This window comes from Aquarana catesbeiana, linkage group LG02 (assembly GCF_042186555.1).
Source record: "Aquarana catesbeiana isolate 2022-GZ linkage group LG02, ASM4218655v1, whole genome shotgun sequence".
Taxonomy (NCBI): Eukaryota; Metazoa; Chordata; class Amphibia; order Anura; family Ranidae; genus Aquarana; species Aquarana catesbeiana.
In genome coordinates, this window is record NC_133325.1 from 251,755,138 (window position 1) to 251,781,737 (window position 26,600).

Here is a 26,600-nt window from a genome sequence, read left to right on the forward strand (position 1 = left end):
AAAGTACCCTGAGCATGGGTGAGAGAGGATGAGGAGGATGAGGACGGCTTGGTCATCCACTCGACCAAGTCTTCCACATGTTGCGGCTCTACACGGCCAGCTGCCGAAAAAAAGGCCAAGCGTGTCCCACGGCCACGTGCTGATGAGGATGCACCGTCTCCACGACCAGCACTAGACACAGAGCCTGCTTGCCCTCCCTTATTGGCTTGTGACTGTCTGCCTCTCCTTCCTGGCCTTCCAGACATACTAATGGCCTGTAGCTGCACTAAGCTGGGATATATATATATATATATATATATATATATATATATATATATATATATATATATATATATATATATATATATATATATATATATATATATATATATATATTAGTAGTAAGAGAACACCACCAACCTTCTACAGGTAGCTTTAGCTGAGCTCGCCAAAAAATAACTTGTAGGTTTAGCTGAACACTGTGAGCAGGACGCACCACACTAACTTGTAGTTTTAGCTGAACACTGTGAGCAGGACGCCCCACACTAACTTGTAGTTTTAGCTGAACACTGTGAGGAGGACGCACCACACTAACTTGTAGTTTTAGCTGAACACTGTGAGCAGGACGCACTGCACTAACTTGTAGCTTTAGATGAACACTGTGCAGAGGTCTCACTACACTAACTTGTAGTTTTAGCTGAACACTGTGAGCAGGACTCACTGCACTAACTTGTAGCTTTAGCTGAACACTGTGAGGAGGACGCACCACACTAACTTGTAGTTTTAGCTGAACACTGTGAGCAGGACGCCCCACACTAACTTGTAGTTTTAGCTGAACACTGTGAGGAGGACGCACCACACTAACTTGTAGTTTTAGCTGAACACTGTGAGTAGGACGCACTGCACTAACTTGTAGCTTTAGATGAACACTGTGCAGAGCTCGCAAAAAAATAACTTGTAGGTTTAGTTGAACACTGTGAGGAGGACGCACTGCGCTAACTTGTAGTTTTAGCTGAACACTGTGAGCAGGACGCACTGCACTAACTTGTAGTTTTAGCTGAACACTGTGAGGAGGACGCACTGCACTAACTTGTAGCTTTAGATGAACACTGTGCAGAGGTCTCACTACACTAACTTGTAGTTTTAGCTGAACACTGTGAGCAGGACGCACTGCACTAACTGTAAATAGTCTAGCTGCCTGACTGTGGTACTAATAGGATCAAAAGAACACCAGCAATTTTCTTCAGGTAGTTGTAAATACTGTAACAAGACAAGCCTGCCTGTCAGTAAGAAGATAACAGGAATGGATCTAGCTAAACTGAATACAGTGTATATAGATGTGTGTGTGTGTGTGTGTGTGTGTGTGTATATGTATATGTGTATATATATATATATATATATATATATATATATATATATATATATATATATATATATATATATATATATATATACACACACAATACACTGTAAGTGCAGCTAACTCACTGATTGTCCTGCCTAATCTATCTAATTCAAATGAAATGACACTGTCTATCTATCTCTCTTTCAACGCCGGAACACACACTACACAGGGCCGCCGTGCAGGCGGCCTTATATAGTGTGGGGCGTGTTCTAAACCCCCTGAGCCATAATTGGCCAAAGCCACCCTGGCTTTGGCCAATTACAGCTCTCTCTACCGACGGCACTGTGATTGGCCAAGCATGTGGGTCATAGTGCATGCTTGGCCAATCATCAGCCAGCAATGCACTGCGATGCCGCAGTGAATTATGGGCCGTGACGCGCCACACGAATTTGGCGCGAACGGTCCATAACGTTCGGAATTCGGCGAACGACGAGAACAGCCAATGTTCGAGTCGAACATGGGTTCGACTCGAACACGAAGCTCATCCCTACAAAAGAGATAGCGGACATCTTTAAATATTACTATGGAACATTGTATTCAGTTAATCATGCGGGGCAACAAAATAAAAATAAAACAAGAAAAATAGAAGAGTTTTTTAACAAGAGTGGGGCTTTCCCAAATATCTGAGAGTGACAGGGGATTGTTAGATAAACCTATAAATGAAGAAGAAATTAATAAAACACTACAGGATTCTGCCCTGGGGAAAAGCCCTGGATCAGACGGGTTCACGACGTATTATCTAAAAAAGTTCAAGGGTATTTTAATACCAAGGCTTTTCAATACATGAATGGACTGGGGGTTGAGTTTGACATGAGTAGAGAGGCCCTGTTAGCCTCAATAATAGTCATCTTGCAGGAGGGGAAAGACGGAGCACTCTGCTCAAGTTACAGGCCAATTTCTCTCCTAAATGCTGACACGAAACTATATGCAAAAGTCCCAACTACAAGGTTAAAAGATTTGATGAGCAAACTCGTTCACCCGTATCAGGTTGAATTCATTCTGGGGAGGTAGGGGAGAGACAATGGAGTGAGAACTTTGCTCCTCCTTCAGGAAATAAAGAAAAGTGGGTCCCCAGGTCTATTCCTGTCGATAGACGCTGAAAAAGCCTTTGACAGGGTAGACTGGGGACTCATGATAAAAAATACTGGAATTCATGGGATGGGGGCCTGGAATGATCCAGTGGATCCAAGTCCTATATAAACATCCGACTGAGGCTATAAAGATTAATGTCTGCCCCCTTTGAAATGAAAAACTGCACGAGACAGGGGTGTCCCCTCTCCCTGTAGTTTTTGTACTATCCTTGGAACCACTTCTCGCAACGATCCAGGCTAACTTAGACGTAAGGGGTATTAAGATCGAGGAAGAAGAACACAAATTGGCTGCATTTGCCGATGATGTAGTATTTTACATATCTAACCCTAGGATTACATTACCAAACTTACGTAAAACCCTTAAACAATATGGAGCAATTTCAAATTTTAAAATAAACCTTAATAAATCCGAGATTTTAAATATAAACATAACTAAACAGGAAGAACAGAGTCTACAAAAGGATTTTCAGTTTCCATGGAAGGAGGGCTTAAAATATCTAGGGGTTAAGTTAGCGACTTCTCTCAAAAAAATATACAGTAAAAAACAGTAAAAACAGTAAAAAAATTAAAGTAAATTATATCCCTCTATTAGATGAAATTAAAAACAAAATAAAAAAAAATGTCATTAAGACCCCTTTCTTGGATAGGGAGAATCAACGCGGTTAAGATGGTTCTTCTTCCAAAGATTACATATAAGTTCCAAATGTTGCCCATAGCACTAACGCACTATTATTTCAAAACACTAAAATCTATACTAATGAAATTTATTTGGTTAAATAAAAACCCTAGGATCTCTTTTGCAGTTCTGAGACAGGGAAAAAAAAACAAGGTTTTTTTTTTTTTTTTTTTTTTGTTTCATACATTTTTATTGATGAAAGATGAAATGTGCAAAACAGGTAATGGTATTTCTCCAAGGTTTACAGAGATACATTGTCAAGTTACAGATTTTGTACATTTTTTTTTTTTAAATTATTTATTTAACATTTTTGCATGACAATTATAATATCGTTAAAGTCACATTCAGAATATAGAAAATAAAAGAAAAAGAGAACAGAAGGCTTCAATACTGTCTATCAAGAGTACATAACCTTATCAGGGATTTTAGGGCAACTTTACATTATATTTTTAGGATTGAAAATAACACATGGCAAAGACCTTTGGTTATTAATTAAGCGGTGTTACTATGAGTACATCACTTGTCCCAAGGGACCGGAAGTCATGCTAAGGAAGAATTCCATAATCGAAAAATTAAAACACTTATAGCTCGAGAGAATAAAAAACGTACATTACTATTTATGTCTGCCTTTTCATCTCATTTCTGTTGTCATGCTGTTATTATCATAGACATCCCATGTTTGCCAAATGAGAGAAAATTTCTGTAGGGAATCTTCAACTATGGCAGTTAGATGTTCCATTCTGCGTATATCTCTTAAGATGGTTAGAGTATGCTGTAAGGTGGGGGGGGAAGTGGATAACCAGAGCTTAGGGATAGTTTTCTTAGCTGCTAATAATACGTATGACATCAGTCTCTGCTTTGCTCTGTGGAGGCCTTGGTAAGGAAGACCTAGTAAATAATATATGGGATCCAGGGGAACGAGGATCTCCACCAGCTTCTCTAGTATTTTTTGGATCTGCTCCCAGAATTGTATAACCAGAGAGCATTCCCAAAAGATATGAAGATGGGTACCTATTGTCTTGTTACATCTCCAACATAGTCGGGAATTAGACGGATCTCCTGCGTGTAGTTTTTCTGGAGTTTTATACCAAAACATAAGTACTTTGTAGCCTATTTCTTTGTGAGAGATGCATCTGGAGCTTTTGGAAATGGAGGTCCAAATCTTATCCCAGTCCAAGATAGATATGTCGTGTTGGAGAATCTGTGACCATTTCTTCATGTAGTGGTGTGTGTCTATTTTTAAGGGGGTGGCCTCATGAAGTATTTTGTAGATTGTGGATATCAGTTGGGGTTCATGAGGGCCTGTAGCGCAAAGCAATTCAAATTGGCTTGGTTTATCTAGAGATAGTGTGGGATTTTTGATAGAGAAGAAGTGTCTGATTTGGAGATATGAGTAAAATATTGTTTTGGGTAATTGATGTTGCTTGTGGAGGTCCTCAAAGGACAACAGATGTCTCGTGGCTGGGTTGACTAGTTGTCGTAGCTGGAAAATCCCGGCTTTAGTCCAGGGCAACATGCGTTCATAGGACAAGCTATCTGGTATGTCTGGGTTAAAAAGGATATTGGTGAGGGGTGAGCATGTGGATGATAGGGAGTATTTAGTGGAGCATTTCTTCCATATTGCCAGTGTGAAGAGCATTGGAGCTAAGCATAGGGATCTCAGTTGGGGCATATATTTGTCCGTGGACGGCCAGAGCATGTAGCACGGGTGTACTGGGGATGTTATGCTCATCTCAATGTCCGCCCATCTATTTGGGGCAGTTCTGTTGGTCCACGAAGTGAGGACCCTTAAGTGAGAAGCGTAATAGTATTTAACGAAGTCAGGGGCACCTAGGCCCCCTTTAAGCTTGCGTGCCAGGACCACCGAGCCCGCCACCCTATGTGAGGCGTTGTTCCAGATAAAACGGAGACTTCTCCTTTGAAGATTTTTCAGCTGGGGCATTGGTATTGCCCCTGGGAGTGTCTCAAACAAATACAGTAGTTTAGGGAGGATAGACATTTTAAGTATATTTATACGTCCCAGGAGGGAGATGGGCAAAGCGGTCCAATGATTTAGCAAACGGTTAATTTCTTGGAATAGGGGAGGGAAATTCGCCTGATATAATGAGGAATATGATGCTGTAATTCGGACACCTAAATATTTTAAGGATGTAGAGCTCCAATGATAATTGTATTTCTGTTTGAGGATGGTCAGATTAGATGATGTAATATTTATGGGAAGGGCTTCTGTTTTGGTGGTGTTGATTTTAAACCCTGATATTTCACTGAACGTGTGTAGGATTTTATGTAGCGAGGGTAGGGACGTGTGTGGTTGGGTAAGTGTTAAAAGAATATCGTCAGCAAAGAGAGATAGTTTATATTCTGACTGACGTAGACGTACTCCTGTAATGGAGGGGCTTACGCGAATTGTTGTAGCTAGGGGTTCTAAACTGAGTATAAAAAGTAGGGGTGATAGGGGGCAACCTTGTCTAGTACCGTTGCTGAGGGGGAATGTGGAAGACAGGAAGAACGCAAGTTGTACTTGGGAAGTGGGGTGTGAATATAAAGATCTAAGGGCCTGTATGAAGGGACCTGAGAAACCATATTTGGTCAGAGTCGCAAACATGAAAGGCCAGCTAAGGCGATCAAATGCTTTCTGTGCATCTAAGCTAAGTATTACTGCCGGAGTTTTAGTTTTGGTTAGTAGATCGATAAGATCTATGGTGCGTCTAGTGTTGTCCCCTGCGTGTCTCAGGGGGACAAATCCAACCTGATCTCTATTTATCAGAGATGGTAAGATTTTTGAGAGTCTGTTCGCTAGAATTTTGGTGAAGATTTTGTAATCGGAATTGAGCAGGGCTATGGGACGATAGTTGTCAGGGATAGAAGGGTCTTTGTCAGGTTTTGGTATAACTATGATGTGAGCATGAAGAAATTGGGGATGGGGTGTTATACCTTTTAGTAGGGAGGCATATAGATTTAACATGTGTGGAGCTAATATAGGAAGGAAGGTTTTGTAGTATGAGTAGGGGAGTCCATCTGGGCCTGGGGATTTGTGTAGGGGGAGTAGTTTAGTCACTTCGCTTAATTCTTCAGTGGTTATGGGGGCGTTTAATGAGGCGCGCTGATCAGGTGATATTTGTGGGAATTTCAAAGATGAGATAAATGAGTCGAATTTCTTTTGTGAGAATTGGGTATGTGGGTCCGAGCTTAAACAGTTGTATAATTTGTTGTAGAAATCTCCAAAGACTTTAGACATGTTTTTGGGGCAATAAGTGGGGGTTCCGTCCGGTTGTGTTAAGTGGTCAGGAATAGAAAGGCTTGGACGCGGTTTCAGCTTGTTCACTAACATTCTGTGGGGCTTGTCAGCATATTCGTAAAACTTCTGTCTTGACCATAGAATGGCCTTGGAGATTTTATGCATATCTAAGGATTTAATTTTATTACGGATGTTTATCACCTCCTTTAAACGGGAGGTTGTGGGGGCTTGAAGTAAGTGTGCCTCGGCCGACCGCAGCTGAGTCAATAACTCAGATTTTTGTTGGAGTGAGTCACGCTTCCTATGCGATCCGGCAGAGATGCACTCACCTCTGAAGAAGGCCTTGTGGGCTTCCCATAATATGGAGGTGTCTGAGACAGAGCCCTCGTTTAACTCGAAATATTCAATCAATTTTGATTGGAGGCTTTGTTTAATGCTTTCGTTTTTCAGAAGAGATTCGTTAAGTCTCCAATGACAAGATCTAGGGGATGATGCATGTAGGGATATATCTAAAGTTATGGGTGCGTGGTCAGACCATGTAATTGGGCCAATTTCAGAGGCGACTAAGTGGGATAGCAGGGGTGCAGAGAGTAGGAAATAATCTAGACGAGAGTACCCTTTGTGCGGAGGGGAGTAGAAAGTGAATTGTTTACCAACTGGGTGTTTTATTCTCCAAGAGTCAAAGAGGTTATGGGTACGGATTAATTTGCGGAAAGAGGTAGATAATCTGTAAGCTTGAGTTGGGGGGGTATTTTGGAGGAGGTTTAGTCTATCTTTGTTAGCGGACATACACATGTTGAAATCTCCACCTATAATCGTGAACGGATGGGGAGAAGTTTGTACCTCTTCTAGAACCTTAGTGAGGAAACCTATCTGTCCAGAGTTAGGTGCATATATATTAACAATCTTAAGTTTTGTTTTCAGGTGGACACAGTTCAGGACAACATATCGTCCCTGGGAGTCTAATTTGGCATCAATTACTTTTATAGGGCATGATTTTTTAAACAAAATTGCTACCCCTGCCTTCCCAGATGGGTCGGAGGCTACAAATGAGGTGGGGAATAATTTAGAGGCGAACTTAAAGGAGCCTCCCGGTCGGAAATGTGTCTCCTGAATCATGACCACATCGGCTCCAGAGGCTCTGAATTCCTTCAAGGCTAGCCAGCGTTTGTGAATGGAGTTTAAGCCCTTCACGTTACATGAGAAGACCTTCAGAGCCATAAGGAGGACAAGTAATCTACTGCCAGTGAAATCTTAGTATTAAGCAGCAGTATGTTTAACTTGTGTAGATTAATCTGTAAAATCTTTGCATATCTTAGCATATAGACAGTGAGCAAATATATATTAACACAATAACCAGCAAAAGTCAAGTATGTATTCAGGCCAAAAAAGGGCCTATGTTTAAAAAAAAAAGAAAAAGACAAATAAAAAGAAAGGGTATGGACTGCAAAAAAAAGTCCAGAAAAAAATAATAGTAACAACAACATCAAAAAAAAAACTTTTTGTAAGCCTGAAGATGAAAAAATCTTCAGGAGGACTTGGCTAGCAGCCAAAGACCTGTAGAGGGGCATGTCGGTCAGCGATGGTTCCCGCTCCCTCCAAAAGGAAAAAGTAGTATGTATGTCACCTTTAAACTTTAGATTTTTTGGGGGAGAAAAAAATAGGAAAAGGGAGAAGAAAAGAAAAAAAAAAAAAACGAAGTGAGAGAGAAGGGGCCTCCACGGCTAGGGATTTGAAGTCCAAAACTGTAACAATTGCCGTTAACCTAGGCCATCAAGGACTGGAGTGTGGAGGTCTCTCTCTGCGGATATCTGGGTAATGCCGCCACTCAATCCCCATATTATCGAGGAGGACGGCGTAAGAAGAAACAGGGATGAAACGTTGAAGAGCTGACTCTCCTTATGTGGGGTGGGTTCATGTAGGCAGTTTAGTTGAGGCTAGGCGTTGAGGGGTTGAAAAATTTCTTTGACGTCTCCGACGAACCGGGGTCCAGATGGCTGTGAGTGGTTGAAGGGGGCCAGGTACCATGTTCAATGGTGGTGGGGGCAGATCTTCCTCAGGGATAGGCGGTAAACCCAAGTTACGGACAAAGGCCTCACACTCGTGTAGGGCTCGCATTGAGTATTGAGTGCCATCCTTTGAGGCTGAGAGGCGGAAGGGGAAACCCCATCTGTAGGCAACTTGGTGTTGTTGTAGGTGCGTGGTCACTGGCCTTAGGTCACGTCTTTTGGCGAGAGTGATGGGAGATAGGTCGCTGTATATTTGGAGTTTAGCTCCTTTGTATTCGATGCGATGTTTATTTCGCGTGGCTGTCATGAGAGCTTCTTTGCTTTCATAATAATGGAAGCGAGCGATTACATCTCTTGGGTTAGTGCCTGGGGGTGGTTTCGGGGCCAGGGACCTATGAGCCCTGTCTAGTCTCCAGTCTATATCCGGAATATGTGGAGCCATAGTGACAAACAGTCCCAGGAGGTAGGGACGTATTTCTTTATCAGGGACTGTTTCTGGAATACCGCGGATTCTCACGTTTTGGCGTCTCTCCCTGTTCTCAAGGTCCTCCTGCTGTGATTGGACCTGGAACATGTTTTGTTTGAGTGACACGTTGTCTTCTTCAAGTACGTGTACGTATTTCACCAGTTCATCAAATTTAGATTCTAAAGTATCTGTTCGATCGCCAAGTTGATCAATTTCCCCTCGTAGCTCCTGAGCCAATTTCCCCACTGCTACTGTAAAGTTGCGGGTCAGATCTTGTAGCAAGGACTGTAATTTAAAGTCAAGTACCGCGACTGTAACTGTGGCTGAGCTGTCTGGGGGTTGAGGGGTAGGGATGGAGGTACCTGTGAGTAATGCAGGATGGTCAGCAAGGAAGTCTGCAGCTTGCTCTCCTGTTTCCCTGTAGTTCTCATGTGGAGTCTCCCTTCTTTGTTGCTGTGCAGAGGAAGGTGCCTCTTGGGATAGGGGACTGTGTGGGGAGCGATCCGATGATGTGGTCCCCGTGTCTGCCGTTCGTTCCACGGCGAGCGCTGTGGCCGTCTGGCTAATTGAGGCCGGGGATTGCGGCCTATACAGGAACCGCTCCATGCTTTGAGCCGGCCGGGAGGTTGGAGGCGGGACGAACCCCTGATATCCTTGTCGCTGGGAACCTATTTTCCCCATGAGGTGCCTGGGGAGTTCCGGGGTCTTTTTCCAGTGGATCCTGGATCTTGTGAGGCTAGCGTTGTGTAGCAGGGTCCAGAAATGGAAGGAGCGGGTCCGGAGCTACTTTAGTGAGCGTCCATCTTCATCGCCGGCCGCGCATGCGCCCCCCAGATTTTGTACATTTAACAAGCAGATATAGTGGTGCATATAACTACATTGAATGTAAAAGAACATATGGGTGTGAAAGCGTCCATTTGCAAACAACTAAAATGTTTAAAACATTTATAAGTAAGTATATGAGGTGTCCAGTCACCTTAAACAGTTGTTAGTCGCTCTAGAAACATTGAAGCCAGCAATTGAAATCTATAATATCCCATGTTGTTATTGTGGGGTGGAATTCAAAAGAGGAGCATGGGATATGGACCTTTACCAAACCTCTCCCATTCCCAGTACCCCAATGGGAGCACACTGTACTGGGGGGAGGGTCAGAAGAACCAAATATATGGAGGTAGTGAGAAAGGTCCTTTACGTGGAATAGTGTTTCTAAGAGGTCTTATAGTGTATGTGGAGTATTTGATTTCGAAAGGTGTGGGGCGTATATAGGATGGGGGTAGAAATGTTGGATTAAATATGCTCTACTTTGTATGTATATAATATGATGGGGTAGAGACTAACATGGGTGGGTATATGGGTATGTGAGCATAAGGGTGAGGGTGGGGGTGGGTGGCGGACACTTCTTTTTCAGTCCCTGACTAGTACCTGTTTTAAGGATCATTGTGGAGCCAAGGATGTTCCGGCTTGTGGGTCAATAAGTAGTGTCTGAAATTCAACCGAATCGCGAAAGTGTGTCCAACAAGCCCAAGTATGACTGTATTTTGTGGGGTTATCTTTTGCTTGATGTATTAAGTCTTCCATGACTGCTATTTTTTTCACACGTTTTAGCCAATCTGATAAGGTGGGAGGGTTAATGTCCCTCCATCGTAACGGAATACATTGCTTGGCCGCATTTATGAGGTGAAGCATTAAAGATTTCCTATAAGTAGATTGACAAAGTGAGGTGTGGTGTAGTAAATATTGGGCAGGTGTAAAGTCTAGAGTATAAGTAGTGATTCAAGTGATCATGTTGTGTACCTTTTCCCAGAATGGCTTTATGAGGGTACAATCCCACCATATATGGAGAAGAGAGCCCACTCCAGAGTTACATCTCCAGCACAAAGGAGAAACATTTGTATGAAACATATGAATGCGATCAGGGGTGCAGTACCATCTAGAGTACAATTTTGTAATTGGTTTCTTGTGCTGAGACATTAATGGAGCCTTTATGGATATGAGAATAGATATTTTCCCAGTCTTCCAAAGATAAGTCCAGGTTGAGCTCTCTTTCCCATTTCTGGTTAACTGTGGTAGATGTGGGGTTAGTTTCACTGAAAAGCAAGGAGTACACAGTTGAGATTAAGTGGTTTTGAGAATTTGTTTCAGAGCATAGTGCTTCAAAAGGAGTCATATCTCTACACCATTGAGAGATGGGATTAGAAGTATTGAGAAAGTGTCTGATTTGTAAGTACGAGAAGAAGGGAATGTTTCCATTCTGGAGTTTAGAGGGTAGATGGTGTACAGGATAATTGAACCATTATGGAAAAAGTGATGTGCTCTCAATGTAGATATCATGGTGACCAAACGTGGGTTGTTTTCAGGAAGGCCAGGGGGAAAGGCGGGGTTGCCAGTTAGGGGGGTCAATGGCCCTGGGGATGGAGTCATTTTAAGAGAATAACAAGTGTTCCTGAAGCAGTTCAATGTAGGTCCCGTTAGTGGATGCGTCAAGTGTTCTTTAGGGGTCGCTTTGGTGTCAATCCATGGCGAGTGGGAGAGGGGTGTTTGGGCACAGGAATCTTCAATTGTGATCCAATCTTTAGAGTGGGTATGTATGTGCCAGTCTATTAGTCTGGTGATATGACAAGCATTATAGTATTTATGAATATCGGGTAAGCCTAGTCCACCTTTAGGCTTGGGGAGGACCATCCTGCTCCAACTGAGTCTTGGAGGTTTATGGGCCCATATAAAGTTCCTGCATATTCTTTTATAAATTGTAAAAAATTTTGAAGGGAGTTTGATTGGTATTGTTTGTAAGACATAAAGTATTGGGGCAGGATGTTCATTTTTAAGATGGAGATTCTCCCAAACCAGGAAAATTGTGCTGAGGACCATTTCGTAAGGTCCTCCTGTATAGTTCGAAGAATGGGAGAGTAGTTTCTTTCGTATAGTTCAGTAAGTTTAGATGGTATTTGTATGCCAAGATACATAAGGGCGTGTGGTTCCCATTTAAATGGAAAATTAGTTTGGCACAGAGAAACTATCTGTGATGGGAGGGAGATGTTTAGGGCTTTGGATTTCGTAAAGTTTATTTTCAAGTTGGATAATTTGCGGAAGAAGGTGAAATCTTGTAGTAGGTTTGGAATGGTGATTAACGGGTTGGAGAGGAAAATAAGTATGTCGTCAGCGTATGCTGCTAGTTTGTAGTGTTTTTGTCTAATATCAATGCCCACGATATCCGGGTTGACTTTAAGTTTGTGTAGTAAAGGTTGTAATGAGAGAACAAAAAGAAGAGGGGATAAGGGGCAACCTTGCCGGGTTCCATTCGACACCGGGAAGGCGTTCGACAGGTGGCCATTAACCCTTATTCTGGCTGTGGGGGATGTATATAGAGCCAAGATTAATTGGGTGAAGTGTGCTGGGAATCCCATTGCCTGTAGCACTGCTATCATTTAGTCCCATGCCACCCTGTCGAACGCCTTTTCCTCATCAAGGGACAGAAAAAAACCCTGTTTAGGTGAAGTGGAGAGCCAATGGTGGATGTTGATTGCTTTTAGGTATTATCCCTTGCCTCCCTCCCAGGGATAAAGCCAACTTGATCTAATGAGATCAGTTTGGGGAGTAAAGGGAGCATTCGGTTGGCAAGGATTTTGGCATAGATTTTCATGTCAACATTGATAAGGGAAATGGGTCTATAATTAGTCACTAAAGTTTCATGTTTACCTGGTTTGGGAATGAGCGTGATGTGAGCTTCTAATAGATCCGTATTTACTGAAGAGGACGAGGAGAGGTCATTGAAAATCTTAGCTAGTTGAGGGGTAAGTATGTCCTGGAAAGTTTTATAGTAACTCACGGTCAGACCATCTGGGCCAGGGCTTTTACCTGTTTTAAGTTGTTTTAACACTGTTATAATTTCATTTGCAGTAATGGGAGTAGAAAGATTTGCTGCGTCCTCAGACGAAATAGAAGATGGGCAAAAGTTATTCAGAAAGTCTGAGATTGTCGTTTGTCTTTCAGGAGTATTGCCCAGTTCGGTGGAGGAAGGTAAGTTGTAAAGAGCAGAAAAATATTGAATAAATTGGTCGGCAATAGCTTCCGAAGAGACAAGAGAAGTGCCAGACAAGTTTTTAATAGCGTGTATGGTATTCTTTGCTTTTCGGGATTGTAATGCTCTGGCAAGCAATTTTCCGGATTTGTTGCCGAATTCATAGAATAGTTTTTGTGTTAAGACATATTTGCGTTTTAAGGATTTACCGAGTTCTTCTAGGAGTTCTTCTCTAGCTTTGATCAATTCAACAAGGGATTTTGTGGCTAGTGAGAGCTTGTGTGCTTGTTCCAGTATGAGGATTTTTTCAGATAGTGTGGCAATGCGATCGCGTTTGAGTTTACGTCTGTATGCAGTCAGAGATATGATTTCTCCACGTATTACGCATTTGTGCGCTGCCCATATGCTGGATTGTTTTGAATCCTTTGAGGTGTTTTCCGAAAAATATTGTTTGAGTCGTGTATTAAGTTTGTGGGTGATGTCTATGTCTGTTAAGACGGAATTATCTAGACACCGAATCTAGTTGCCGGTATATCTAGAGTGATGGATATGGGGCTATGGTCCGATAACACCATAGGATTGATGGAGGCCTTTGGGATATGAAAAAGTGGTCAATTCTTGTGTATTTACTGTGAGGTGCGGAGTAAAATGTGAAGTCTCTCTCATTCGGGTGTAGTGTTCGCCAGGCGTCGTGAAGGGTCAGATCTCTAAGGTCTTTTTTAATGGCCCGAAGAGCTCTGTAAGGCATAGAGGATGCTCCTGTGGATGTATCTTGTGATGGAGAGAGTGCTATGTTAAAGTCCCCACCCACAATAAGAATGCCAGGATAAAATTCCGTCAGTAATTGTAGGGTCTCGCGAAAGAATAGAACTTGCTTCGTATTAGGAGCGTATAGGTTTGCTAACATTATGGGTTTGTTGTGAAGAGTCCCTTTGAGAAAAAGAAATCTACCTTTAATGTCTCGTTTAACTTCTGATACTTGTAGAGGACAGTTTTTTGCTATTAAAATAGCCACCCCTTTTGATTTAGAGTCATCATTAGTGGCATGATATACCGTAGGGTAGTGTATATTGTGTAGTTTCTGAATGTTGTCTGAGCGGAAATGCGTTTCTTGTATGAATGCGATCTGAGTTTTGTTTTGTCTTAAAGTGTGTAGCAATTGCGATCTTTTTTCAGGTACATTAAGCCCACGCATGTTTTATGGAGCATAATTTTACCTGTGAAACGTGTGTCGTTCCAGTACCAGTCTTTGTGTCGCGTGTAGGAGTGTCCGCCATCCTTGGAGCTAAAAAGGAACTCAGTTGTAACTGGTAAAGTAAAGGAGGGTATAGAAACCGTGTATAAGGCGCATGCACGGTGGCACCTAAGATGGACGCGTATTCCGGGAGCTCCATCCCGCCTCAGCAGACCGGAACGAAATTTCGGCACTTGGACCGATGACTGACACCTGGAATAGCCCTACACGGCCACCAGAATCCCCGGGGACATTCCCGATGTACTCGGGAGCGGTAAGGAGAAACCTGAAACCGGCCTTTGAAGCCGCTATACCTCAACCCGAGATTGCCAAGATGGCGACCGCACCTCACAGCTCTCCTCAGGCCGCCCAGCCGAATCCCCCATACACGGCCTCCCCCTCCCTGCTTCAGCCAGAACACCTTGCAGGCAACATCCCCTCGAACCCAGCCTCTGCAGCATCCACTGCTTCTCTCCTGGAGCATAATCTAACAGGCCTGGGGTTTTCCCCAATGGATGCAGGTCCTCCCCAGTCTCACCAGCTACTACAGCATGGGGATTCAGGCCTACTCCAGCCAGCATCAGTAGCAGATTTATTTACTAAGTTTGCAGAACTACTGGACAGAGGCCTTCATAATACTGCACACAAAATAACCAGTGACATTAAAGCAGATCTCCAGAACATTGGCACTCGCATGGAAATCATTGAATCTAATCTGGACTCCACAATTTCCAGAACAAACCAAAATACTGCATGTATACAGACCTTGCAGGAACAACTAGAGACTGCTAATGCTAAGATTGATGACCTTGAAAACCACAATCGAAGATACAACTTTCGGGTCAGGGTGCTCCCTGAATCCTACAAGGACATCCCTGAAACTATAAAATCGTTTATTAAAGATTTGCTCCCAGACACCCCACAGCACAGGCTTGAGCTGGATCGGGCCCACAGAGCACTCCGGCCTCCTAGAGCAGACAGCCTCCCCCGTGACGTCGTGGTGAAACCACATTTCTTCTCAATCAAAGAAGAGGTAATGAGGAAATCGAGATCCATGTCTGAAATAGTGTTTCAGGGACACCGTCTGCAAATATTTGCTGACTTATCCCCCTCAACTATACAAAAAAGGAGAACCCTAAAGCCGCTTCTCCAAATCCTGATGGACAGAGAAATCAAATACTGGTGGCTCTTCCCGTTTCAACTTAAATTGCTCCACAAAGGCAAGGCATATTCCTTCAGATCACTGCAGGAAGGAGAAAAGCTTTTTCTTCAACTAGGCTTCATCAACCAGGACCCGACTGCACGCCACCCAGGAAATCAACCCAACGCAGCAAAGAGACACTTGCCCACAAGTCCCCTGAATCCGGTTTGGGAGAAAGCAAGAACCAAGAAGTCCAAGGAAACTAATCCTCCATGAACTCCACTTCCTACTTTTTCTTTGGAACTCAATTCCTTTGACTTCCACTCATTTTTAGTAGCCCCCCTTTTTTTTCCCCTCCCCTCTTCAGATGTTAGCTGAGGGGGTGGGGTCTCCCCGTTTGTGACCCCCGAGATGAGTGTCAAGTTGGGACACCCTTACACCTCTTTTGAGGCGATCTCGGGGGGCATGATCCTCGGAGACATTGTTAACCCATACTTTTCTTCATACACTAACTTTGAACTACGCCTTCACGGCCTTTGGTCGGTCCGGGCGGGTAGGGGGGAGGGCAGGTATCTGTCAAACTAGACTGACCCTGGGAACTATTCTCAATACACTATGCTGATTTTTGAGATCCCCTCATAGTGCCTCTCCCTGGCTGAATGGGCGTACTCCCCAATTTCCCTTGCTATTCCAGGTCCCTTCGCACAGTTCTAATACTTGTTTATTAGTTTGATTAATAGTTTGTTAACCGGTACATCTTCTTCTCCAGGCCTCACTTAAAGTGAAAGCTTAACTTTGATGAAGGTTGAGATGTATGTGTCGGGCCAAGTGCCTATTTCTAGGATTTCCATTTTGAATACTCTATTAGGAGGTCCCTCTGCTGGGGCGGTGTTCATGCCCCCCTCTCTGCCTAGTGGTATTTGGTACTCCAACTGCCACTGGACAGGACCAATCTCTTCCTCCTGGAGAGATTCTTCTGTGACTCACACTTCTTGATGGAGGACTCTGTCCCCTCCATTCTCCGGGGATCTCCCTTGCTCCCCGTCTCTCCTCTTTACCTTCCCATTTCCATTCTCTGCTTATATTCTAACTTGCTTTTCACCACAGGAGTCGACTGGGGGGACTACATTAAACATTTACTGCTGCTCTCACCGCTCTTAGCTCATTGTTTGAGGAACCTTGGAACCTGTGGACACAGGATGGTGAGTGTTGTTGATTGCCCAGCTCTGCTCTTACCTCTGCTCGATGGCTAATGACACACCTGTAAACGCAGCCCTCAAAATAGTGTCCCATAATGCCCAAGGTCTGAACTTCCCATCCAAAAGACGCAAAGTCTTTCAATACTTACATTCCCAAAAAGCAGACGTGATCCTTCTACAGGAAACTCACTTTCCTAGAAGTTTCAACCCTACATTCATCCACTCCAAATTCCCCTTCTTTAAACTTGCCAATGCTGAGAATAAAACGAAGGGGGTGGGTATCTTTATTTCCAAACGATGCAAATTTTCCCCCAAATCTGAATTTAGGGACCCGGACGGGCGCTACCTTCTCTTAGTGGGGGAATTAGACAACCAATTATACTCTCTAATCTCGTATTATGCTCCCAATAGGGGCCAGTTTGCCTTCTTTCAAAACATGTTCGCAACACTAACGCCACTATTGGAAGGCACAGTGATTTATGGAGGCGATTCTAACTCGGCCTTTGACCAGGGCATGGACAAATCACGTCCCCTGGGCAAGCGCCTCATTAGACCGACAAAGCTGAGCTTACGCATAGCTAAACTTATCTTCCAGCAGGGACTAATTGACATATGGAGGGAAGTAAATCCTACACTGCGAGACTACACACATTTCTCCAACCCCCATAGGTCTTTCGCAAGAATCGATCACATCCTTATAGCCTCAGCATCCATTCCACTAACGCACAGGGCATATATTAAAGACGTAGTCTGGTCGGACCACTCGATGGTGATTCTTGTACTTCAGCGCCCGAGGGGCCATAAACCTACCCAAAGATGGAGGCTTAATGAGTCCATCCTGAGTGATCCAATCAGAACGAAAGATATCGAAACTAACATTCGCAACTACTTCCTCATTAATGATACAGCAGACACTAGCCCCTCTTGTCTCTGGGCGGCTCATAAAGCAGTGATAAGAGGACACCTAATCCAATTAGCCTCTCAAATTAATAAAGAAAACAAAACCGACATAGAAAAACTGGATAGGGAATATACAGCCTTACTTAAACAACACAAAGAGGACCGAAATACTGTTCCTATCACCCAGCTGGATGCAGCACGCACAGCCCTAAACCTCGCCTTAACTACTAAGGCTGAAAAATGGCTTAGGTGGACTAGAAACAGATTCTATAGCAATGGTGACCGAATCGGTCCTATGCTTGCAGGCAAATTATCCCCGAAATTCTGTTCTCCAGCCCTACCAAAGATCAAGATTCAGGGTGGCACTCTGTCCCAAAACCCTCAATGAATAATGGGGGAATTCCTAACCTTCTATAAGTCCCTATACAGTAGCGGAACCAGCCCTTCTCCAGAGGCTATGGACCTCTTTCTAAACAGCATACAGATTCCCAAATTAGAAGCTAGGCACCGCCAGATACTAGATTCTCCTATTTCTGCCGAAGAAATTTGCGCGGTCATTAAAAACCTGAAATCACACTCAGCCCCAGACCCAGATGGTTTTTCCATACCATATTACAAATCATTCTCTACTTTACTCGCCCCATACATGGCTAGACTCTTCAATGCTCTTAGGAAGGGGGACCCCCTCGATACCTCACTTAACACGGCCTACATCACGGTCCTCCCCAAGCCAGATAAGGACACCAGCTCGGTCAGCAACTATAGACCAATATCTCTCATCAACAATGATCTAAAGATTCTGACTAAGATCCTTGCAGACCGCCTGGCTTCCTTCATCAGCATATACATTAATAAAGACCAAGTGGGCTTCATACCGGGGGAGACAGGGTCCCGACCAAATACGAAGATCGATAGACATAGTATCCCGTATCAATTCCAACTGGGATGGGGGCTCATCCAGGCAGGGATGTCTTCTATCTCTGGACTTACAAAAAGTGTTTGACACTGTCCAATGGCCCTACATTTTCAATTTACTACAAAAATGGGGATTTGGGGATTCTTTTCTCAATGTCATTCACGCATTGTACTCATCTCCCTCAGTTCAGGTGCGTCTGCAGGGGTTCTACTCAGACTCCTTCCCCATATCTAGAGGTACAAGACAGCGGTGCCCACTCTCCCCGTTGATCTTCGCCATAGCAATCGAATCCCTGGCGATTGAATACCGTGAATGTTAGGGTTGTTTCTGATGGCAAAGTGGCTCCAGGTGTCATAAATGCGCATTATTTGCGGATGACATCTTACTATTTGTATCTTCCCCGCTGACATCGCTCCACAATATATGCCATCTCTTGGATGATTTTGGGAAAATCTCAGGCCTCAGGGTCAATTACAACAAATCCCAGGCTCTTAATATCAATATCCCAGATCCTCTCCTGGCCAGACTCAGGGACAGCTTTCGGTTCTCATGGAGCAACTCTTCCATTTCATATTTAGGGATACAGCTGACTCCTAAGACTGAACTCCTTTTATCAAGCCAATTTTCCCCCTCTTTATAAAAAACTGAAGGAGGACCTATCTTGTTGGTCCAGGCTGTCCCTGACCTGGCTAGGCAGAATCAACACAATCAAGATGACACTACTCCCCCGCATCCTATACTATTTTAGAGCTCTTCCGATACCGGTCGATAATATCCGTCTAAAACGCTTCCAAGCCAACATTGTTATATACATATGGGGTAAAGGGGGACACAGATTCTCCAAAGCGATCCTGTTTAGACCTAGGTCGGAGGGCGGCTTGGGTTTGCCAAACCTACTCTGGTACCTACAAGCGGCTCAATTAGCCCAGATTTCTACAGTCTACTCTCGATGGGAACATCCTGATTGGATCCACATAGAGAGGCAAGCAGTCCCCCACCACACCCTAGACTTCCTCCTCTGGAGCCCAAAGAAACTCAGACCCCCCATCCTTTCCCCAACATTGTCACATTCCTTTGCATTATGGGACAGACTGAAAAGCAACAACCACTTAACATCCCCCACGACACCACTACAGCACTTGTTCCACAACCCCGATTTCCCCCAGGTCTCAATATTTCTGACTTTAAATGGTGGCTCGACAAAGGGATGTACAGAATAGGACACTTCCTAAGACCTTTAGGTCCACTTTCTAAAGCTTTTTGTGTCAGCAAACTCGATATGCCACAGTCGGAATCCTTTAGATTCTCCCAAATATCAAGCTACTTACACAATAAATGTAGGTCTCTACCGAATGGACCCCAAATGACTCCTTATGAAATATGGTGTGGCCAGGCCTGCGAGCAGAGGGGGGGCATCTCGGTAATTTACAGGGCACTATCCTCTGCACAGCTCAAGGCACCTTACATGCTAGCCTGGGAAGAGGATCTTTCTAAAAGTTGGCAGCTGGAAACTTAGCACAGGAACTTCTCCCAGTCTTACAAGGGCATTTTAAACACTGGTCTAGTAGAAGCTAGCTTGAAAGTGCTAACTAGATGGTACCTGGTACCCTCCAAAATAGCTCGCTTCTACCCTTCGGCTTCATCCCTCTGTTTTCGGGGATGTGGCCTTAGGGGAGACATGCTTCATACATGGTGGACCTGCCCTAGAATCAGACATTTCTGGCACAGGATTTTCACTTGGATTAGTAGGATAGCCAAAAGGCCTGTGCAGGTGTCCCCGCTGGTAGCACTCCTCATCTTCTTCATCATTCTAGGAGCTAAACTCACCCTAGCCAAAGCCTGGAAAAAATCCTCAGTCTCAACAATCCTAGCCAAAAGAAAGATCTCTTGGATCATGAACCAAGAAAAAATGGCTAGTGTGATCCTGGACAGCTCGACCAAATTCAAACAAATTTGGGAACCCTGGGCAAACTATATTGGCGTCACGCTTTGAACCTTTCCCAGAGCAGTCGCATCTAGATATGTCTGATCCCCCCCCAGTCGACTCTTATGCGTCTCTTTCAACCTTTATCTCCTCCACCCTCTATCCCCCCTTTTTTCTCTTTTTCTTCTCTCCCTTCGCCTTTCGTCCTTTTCTCTTCCCACCTTCGCTCCTTACTGATGGTTGTGGGCATTGGCCTGTTCTCCAACGGCCATGACCTGGGCCTCGGCCGGGGATCATTTTGAGTTTGCCCCCGACCCGGGCCCAGATTTGAACAACCATATTGGAGTCCATACTCCCTGTCTCCTAATTCAATTATTTTCATTATCAACTATTTAGTTACTAATGTTGAACAGTTTCTGAAAGAGCTCTTTACTGATCGGAAGACATCAGATCAACTCACACACCCACTGCGGTGAGCATAAATTTGGTAGCCTCGGGTAATATCACCTTCATTCCTCTTAGAGAATTGACATTTTTCTTTCACTAGTTGGAAGGATGTCGGGGGTGGGGAGGCCTCACCACAGTGTGTCCCCAATTGGGGTGGTGGACCTCTTCATCCCGATATCACATACAACATCTACAATATTTAATCATATGTCTTTTCATGTTTACCATATGCAAAGCTCATGTCTAACTTCGTTAACTCTATATTATGTTGTTCTGTACTCCAAAGCTTCATTAAGTTGTTTGTCATGTGACCATGTTGGTCATCTGTGTTACGCTGACTCGAGATGTGGTCATGTCATGCACTGTTCTCCCCTCCTCCCTTTTCCCCTTTTTAATTTTTTCTTTTTGAAAATAAAAATATATTGAAACTAGAAACCGTGTATAAAGTTGGTGTCTGTTCCGGATGTAAAAGGATGGGGAAGAAAGGGTGGGGTGTATTTAAGTATCTTCCCCTGTTAGGAGAGGAAGATGGGGTACGACGTGACTTTGGGGGAATCAGCCTGGAGTTAAGATCCAGACCATTCCACTACACCATACGGGGGTCGGGTAGTACCTAGCAGAGAGGATAGAGTCACAAGTGAGCTAGCCCACCGTTACCAGTCTTAGGAGCATATGAGTGGAGGTTGGCAAATATGAAGTATAGGAGGAGATAGGACAATTTGTGGTTAGACATGAGAAGGATTAGCAGGAGATCATATGATAAGCACGGGATTCACCAAGAAATTAGAAAGGGTAGTGGTGTGTGAAGAAGAGATTGAGTTCAAGCGCGTCAACTATTGCACATGGGAGCGGAGGGTGCCATGTATTCAGTGTGTGTGTGTCAGTAGTAGTGTGCATAAGATAGATTTGTTAGGTGTATATGTTTATGGGAATAATATAATTTTAACCAGGCTTCTTGAGTATCGGAGTGAAGGAATAGTATAGTTCTGGCAAACGAAAAAGGTAAAAGTGAAACAACATATAACACAATTCAAAACTTAAACCATACAATCCTCAAGTTGATGCAGTAGGAGTTGTTTGTCACAAAGAATCTGTATCTTTCAAAGAATCCAAAAAGGAGTTGTGCACGGTATAGTGCGTAAGCAATGCAGCACAACTATCTTCCCGCCATCACCCTCCCATTCCACCAGCCTATGTGATATATGCCCAAGTGACATACGTGGTATAGAAGAGTTGACGATAGTCAGTCATTTATAGCCACTAACCTATGTGTGGGGACAAGTGATGAAGGATTCCCTATCAGCCATTTAAGGAAGAAGTTTTAAACCCACTAATGTCTAATGGTGGTAGGGGTAGGAAAAAATTCCCAGCTGATCTGAGAATATAAGCGTTAAGTGGGGCAATTTCACCGTCATAGATATACCGCCTCCATGTTTATGCGGAATATATATATAGCCCGCATATTGTGTTCATGGGAATGAACTGTTGTCGTGTGTTAACTAATACAAAAGCATACCATGCTAAAGTCTAAACAAGGGAAGAGAGGTTGTAAAGCTGGCCTCCATAGCAGCCAAGTCCCTCAACAATGTTTCAACATCGACAGGTTCCCTTGAGATGTTGTGTTAGGGTGGTCTATACAATAAAGTAAGATGTCAGGTTCGGGCAGTTGGAGTGGTTAGTGAAGAGAAGGGATAGATGTCGATCTTCTGTAAGAAAATCGTTAAACATGTTTTCTAACTTAGAATAAACAGAAGTGATCTCCTATAGCTGCATAAGTGGAATGCATTCAGCAGACTCAAAATGTAATTGTGCGCGGCGTACTGGGACATGTAGTGCTTGGCAATAGTGGGGGCACATCTTCCTATCATACAGTACAGTATACTAAACAGTGCAATATGGAACAAATCTTTAGAACACATCTTATCATACATTACCCAGATTGATAATTGTTAGTAGGGTTAGTAATACTGTAAGTCAGGCAGGATCATGTAAGAAACAGTGTTCAGGGAGAGGAGGCGAGGTGGCAAGCAGTGTGAGTATACAGTGATCCCATCTGTAAAGGCAGAGTATCTATGACGGTGAGAATGTTGGACCTGGTGAACAGGGTAGTGAGCGGTGGAAGTTCTGTTAAGTTGGGCATGTACAACGGAGGTCATCAGTGGATTGGATGACTAGATGTCCATTGTCTGGTGAGAGATGAGAGGGGGGTGGGAAGAGTGTGCCGCAAAGGCAGCATTGTCCATGGTGTCCAATGTTATTTTAATGAGTGTAATCTCCTTCATCAAGTGACATATTGCGACAGTGAGTGAGCGAATGTATGGATGCTAATCTAGAATAAAAGCATTGAAGGTGATTATTAACCATTAGATCCTGAGCATGGCTAAACACTGACGAGAACGGTGTCAGTAAGGTGCTGATCAGTACTCTCTCCTGGCTATCCGGGACCTCGGGGAATCCGAGGGGTAGGAGCCAAGTGGAGGATCATGTTGCGGATTTCGCCTCCTATAGCCAGATGAAGATCTTCATCTGCGGTTTCGTCCTTCCTGGGTTTCCATCGGTTCTGCCTGTGGTGTGGTTTTCTTTAGCGACGCGTGGCGCATACCATTGTGGAACGTCCACTAGAGGGATAGCCAGAGTGTCACAAAATGGACGTAGATCCTCCGGGACTTTTAGCAGGGCAGTGCGCCCCTGATGAGTAGCTGATATGCAGAAAGGGAACTTCCATCGGTATTGGATTCCCTTTGTGCGCAGCACATCCAATAGTGGTTTGAGATCTCTGCGGTGCTGCAGTGTTATACTGGATAAGTGCTGAAAGATTTGGACTGAAGTTCCTGCATATTGTAACTGCCGTCTGAGTCTGGCTTGTCTGAGAATTTCTTCTTTTAGTCTATAGTCCACAATGCAGCATATGATATCTCTTGGCGGGTCTGTATCCCTACCCTTGGGGCATAGAGCTCTGTGGATCCTTTCCATGGATATTTGAGTTTGAGGCAGCCTGTTGAGAAGATCATTGAATAGGCTAGTCACTGCCGATGAAATGTCTGCTGCGGTGACGGTCTCTGGTATGCCTCTGATCCTAAGAGTGTGGCGGCGGCCCCTATTATCGAGGTCTTCGACATGACGCTGTATTTCTCTTAACTGGATGGTGTGGGTGTCGATCCGCCTGGTAGCTTTGCGAAGGACATGTTCATGCTGTGTCGTTGCCTGTTCTACTTCATGGACCCTGTCAGTCAGTGTGTGTGTATAATCTATACGCAACTCAGCAATTGCAGCTGACAGGGTATCCTTGATGTCCGCAGCTATGGACCGAAGATCATTGATGTTCAGATATGGCTGAGCGGGGGAGTTGCACCGACATCGATAGGCGGTGAGGTATGAGTTTGAGATATAGGAAGGAGAAGGGGATACGGTGATTGCGGTTCCAAGGGCTGAGGCGGTCTGTGGCAGGAGGACGCCATATTGCCCCTTTGTGACCGGAACATTTCTGGGATATTGTGGCTGATTCCTCCTGTAAGCTCTCTTGGGGAGCGGGATCTTGAGGTAGAGGATTGTCTGGAGGCTGTTCCCATGGTAAAGAGTGGGTTACGTCGTAAAAAATAAAAATTCCTCCAGTAGCGAGTTGCAGGACTGATAATGGCAGGAGCTCTTCCTTTACACGGCCATCTTCCACGTATAGTGGTATGAGGGTCAACTGGGTATGAGGGAGAGTGGAAGAAAAATTAGTTGAGGTGTTCCTGGATTGGCAAGATGGCCACCGTCTTCTACAGGTAGGCCAGAGCCTCCTACTTTCTTAGGCTGTGACCTGAGGAGTATGTGGCAGGCCGCGGGTGCCCGAGGTCGGCTTTTCCTGAACTTCTGCCAGCTCTCAGGGTCTGTATATCGAGCACCTACCTTCCAGAGGTGTCTGCAGTAGGAAGGGCCGGATTAGCTATCGCTCGCACCGCCGATTGCGGCACTCGAGCCCAGGGACGCTGGAGGCTTCACAGGCCTCAAGATGGCGGCGGGCCGCGAGCGTTCGGAGCTAATCTCACAGTGTTTGTAGGCTTCCACAGTGTCCGCACGCCACCCGATCCTCCCCCGCTACAGCAGCAGCAGATGGTGGCAATTCGGCTTCCCTGTGTTCGGCCGACTACAGAACTTGAGCCTGGGGATGATGAGGGATTGTAGGCCGCAAGATGGCGGCGAGTCTCTTGTGATGAGGAGCCAGCCGCAGCCTAAGAAAAACTTGATCGGCCAGGCAGACTTTGAAATTTCTCCAGGGATTTGTGTAACAGATGCCCAGTAACTGTTGGGTGAAGTTTTGAGGCTCACCAAGTTTTAGAATACGCAGGATGGCGTTGGATTGCAGAAGTCTCTGTGGAGCTATCAAGCAACACGTCCTGTCACTGCAGAGTCCGGACACGCCCCCCACAAGGAGGTTTATCAGCCCCCGGTGTTAAAAAAAAATATTACTATGCAGTGGTTCTATCATGAGTAGTGGAGTGGGCAAGGGAGAAAAGTGAAAAATTATAGGTTAAAATAGAAAACAATTTGTGTGAAGCACGGTTAAATAGTTTAATATGGATTCCCACTCAACACAGGGAACTGGGAGCTAAAATGCACAAGATTACATGAAATGCACTTAAAATATGGGATTTGGCCCATAAACAAAGCAAATGGAAATATAACTCGCCTTTTATCTTTTTGAAAGACAATGATTATTTTGCACCAGGGAAAAGGGCAATAGGTAGGAATTGGATAAAAAGAGAATGCACAATTAAGGGATATAATTAAAATAGGGAACATAAGCACGTTTTCCGAGTTGCAGCAAAACATGGATCTAATGTCAATGATGGGGCTACCTCCAGTTATAACATTTTGTAGAAAACTTACCTCAACCAATAAGAACAGCAGATGAATTAACGCCGTTTGAGCAGCTTTGTATAGAAGGAAATGCAAAAAAGGCTATTTCTCAGCTTTACAGAATGCTATTGGTAAATGATGAACTGGAGGTACCGCCATTCTTAAAAAAATGGGGAAAAGAATTAGGGTCACTTGAGTACAAATACAAGATTGTGAAGATTTTGAATTTAACACATAGCTCTGCTATAGATCTTAAGACGGCCAAAATGAACTATAATGCCCCGTACACACGATCAGACATTCATTGGACATTCTGACAACAAAATCCATGGATTTTTTCCGACGGATGTTGGCTCAAACTTGTTTTGCGTACGCACGGTCGCACAATGTTGTCGGAATTTCCGATCGCCAAGAACGCGGTGACATACACCACGTACGAAGAGACTAGAAAAGGCCAGTTCAGAACCAAGCGCGGCACCCTTTGGGGTCTTTTTGCTAATCTCGTGTTAGTAAAAGTTTGGTGAGAGACGATTCGCGCTTTTTCAGACTCGTGGTTTTCAGATCATTTTCTGCTGTTCAGTTTGTGCTTGTGGGTTTGTATCTGCTCTTCAGTGCGTGCAGCAAGCTACGCGTGACTTTGTCATTGTGTTCTTGTTCGTTCGTTACTGTTTTTCAGGTCGCTCTTCACGGGCCTTGCTGTTCTTCAGTGCGTTCTGTTACTCCGTTCTCAGCAGCCGACCGTTTTCCAGCCATGTTGCGTATACGTACTCCTCGTAGAGTTCGTGCTGTGCGGGGGCTTGGTGTTGGGGTCCTTACCTTGACACAAGCCCAGTCCATGAACAGGGTGGGGAGGAGTTCATGGACCAAGAATTGGTTGCTTCAGCGTGACCAGTTCTGTCATATGCCATTGATCCGTGAGAATAATCCTGATGATTTCAGGAACTTTCTCCGGATGACGGACCCCATATTTCACCATTTGTTGGCTTTGCTGAACCCCTATATCAGCAGGCAGGATACCTGCATGAGGCAAGCCATCACTCCGGAGCAGAGGCTCATCACCACCCTGCGGTACTTGGCGACGGGGAGAAGCCTGCAGGACTTGAAGTTCTCGACAG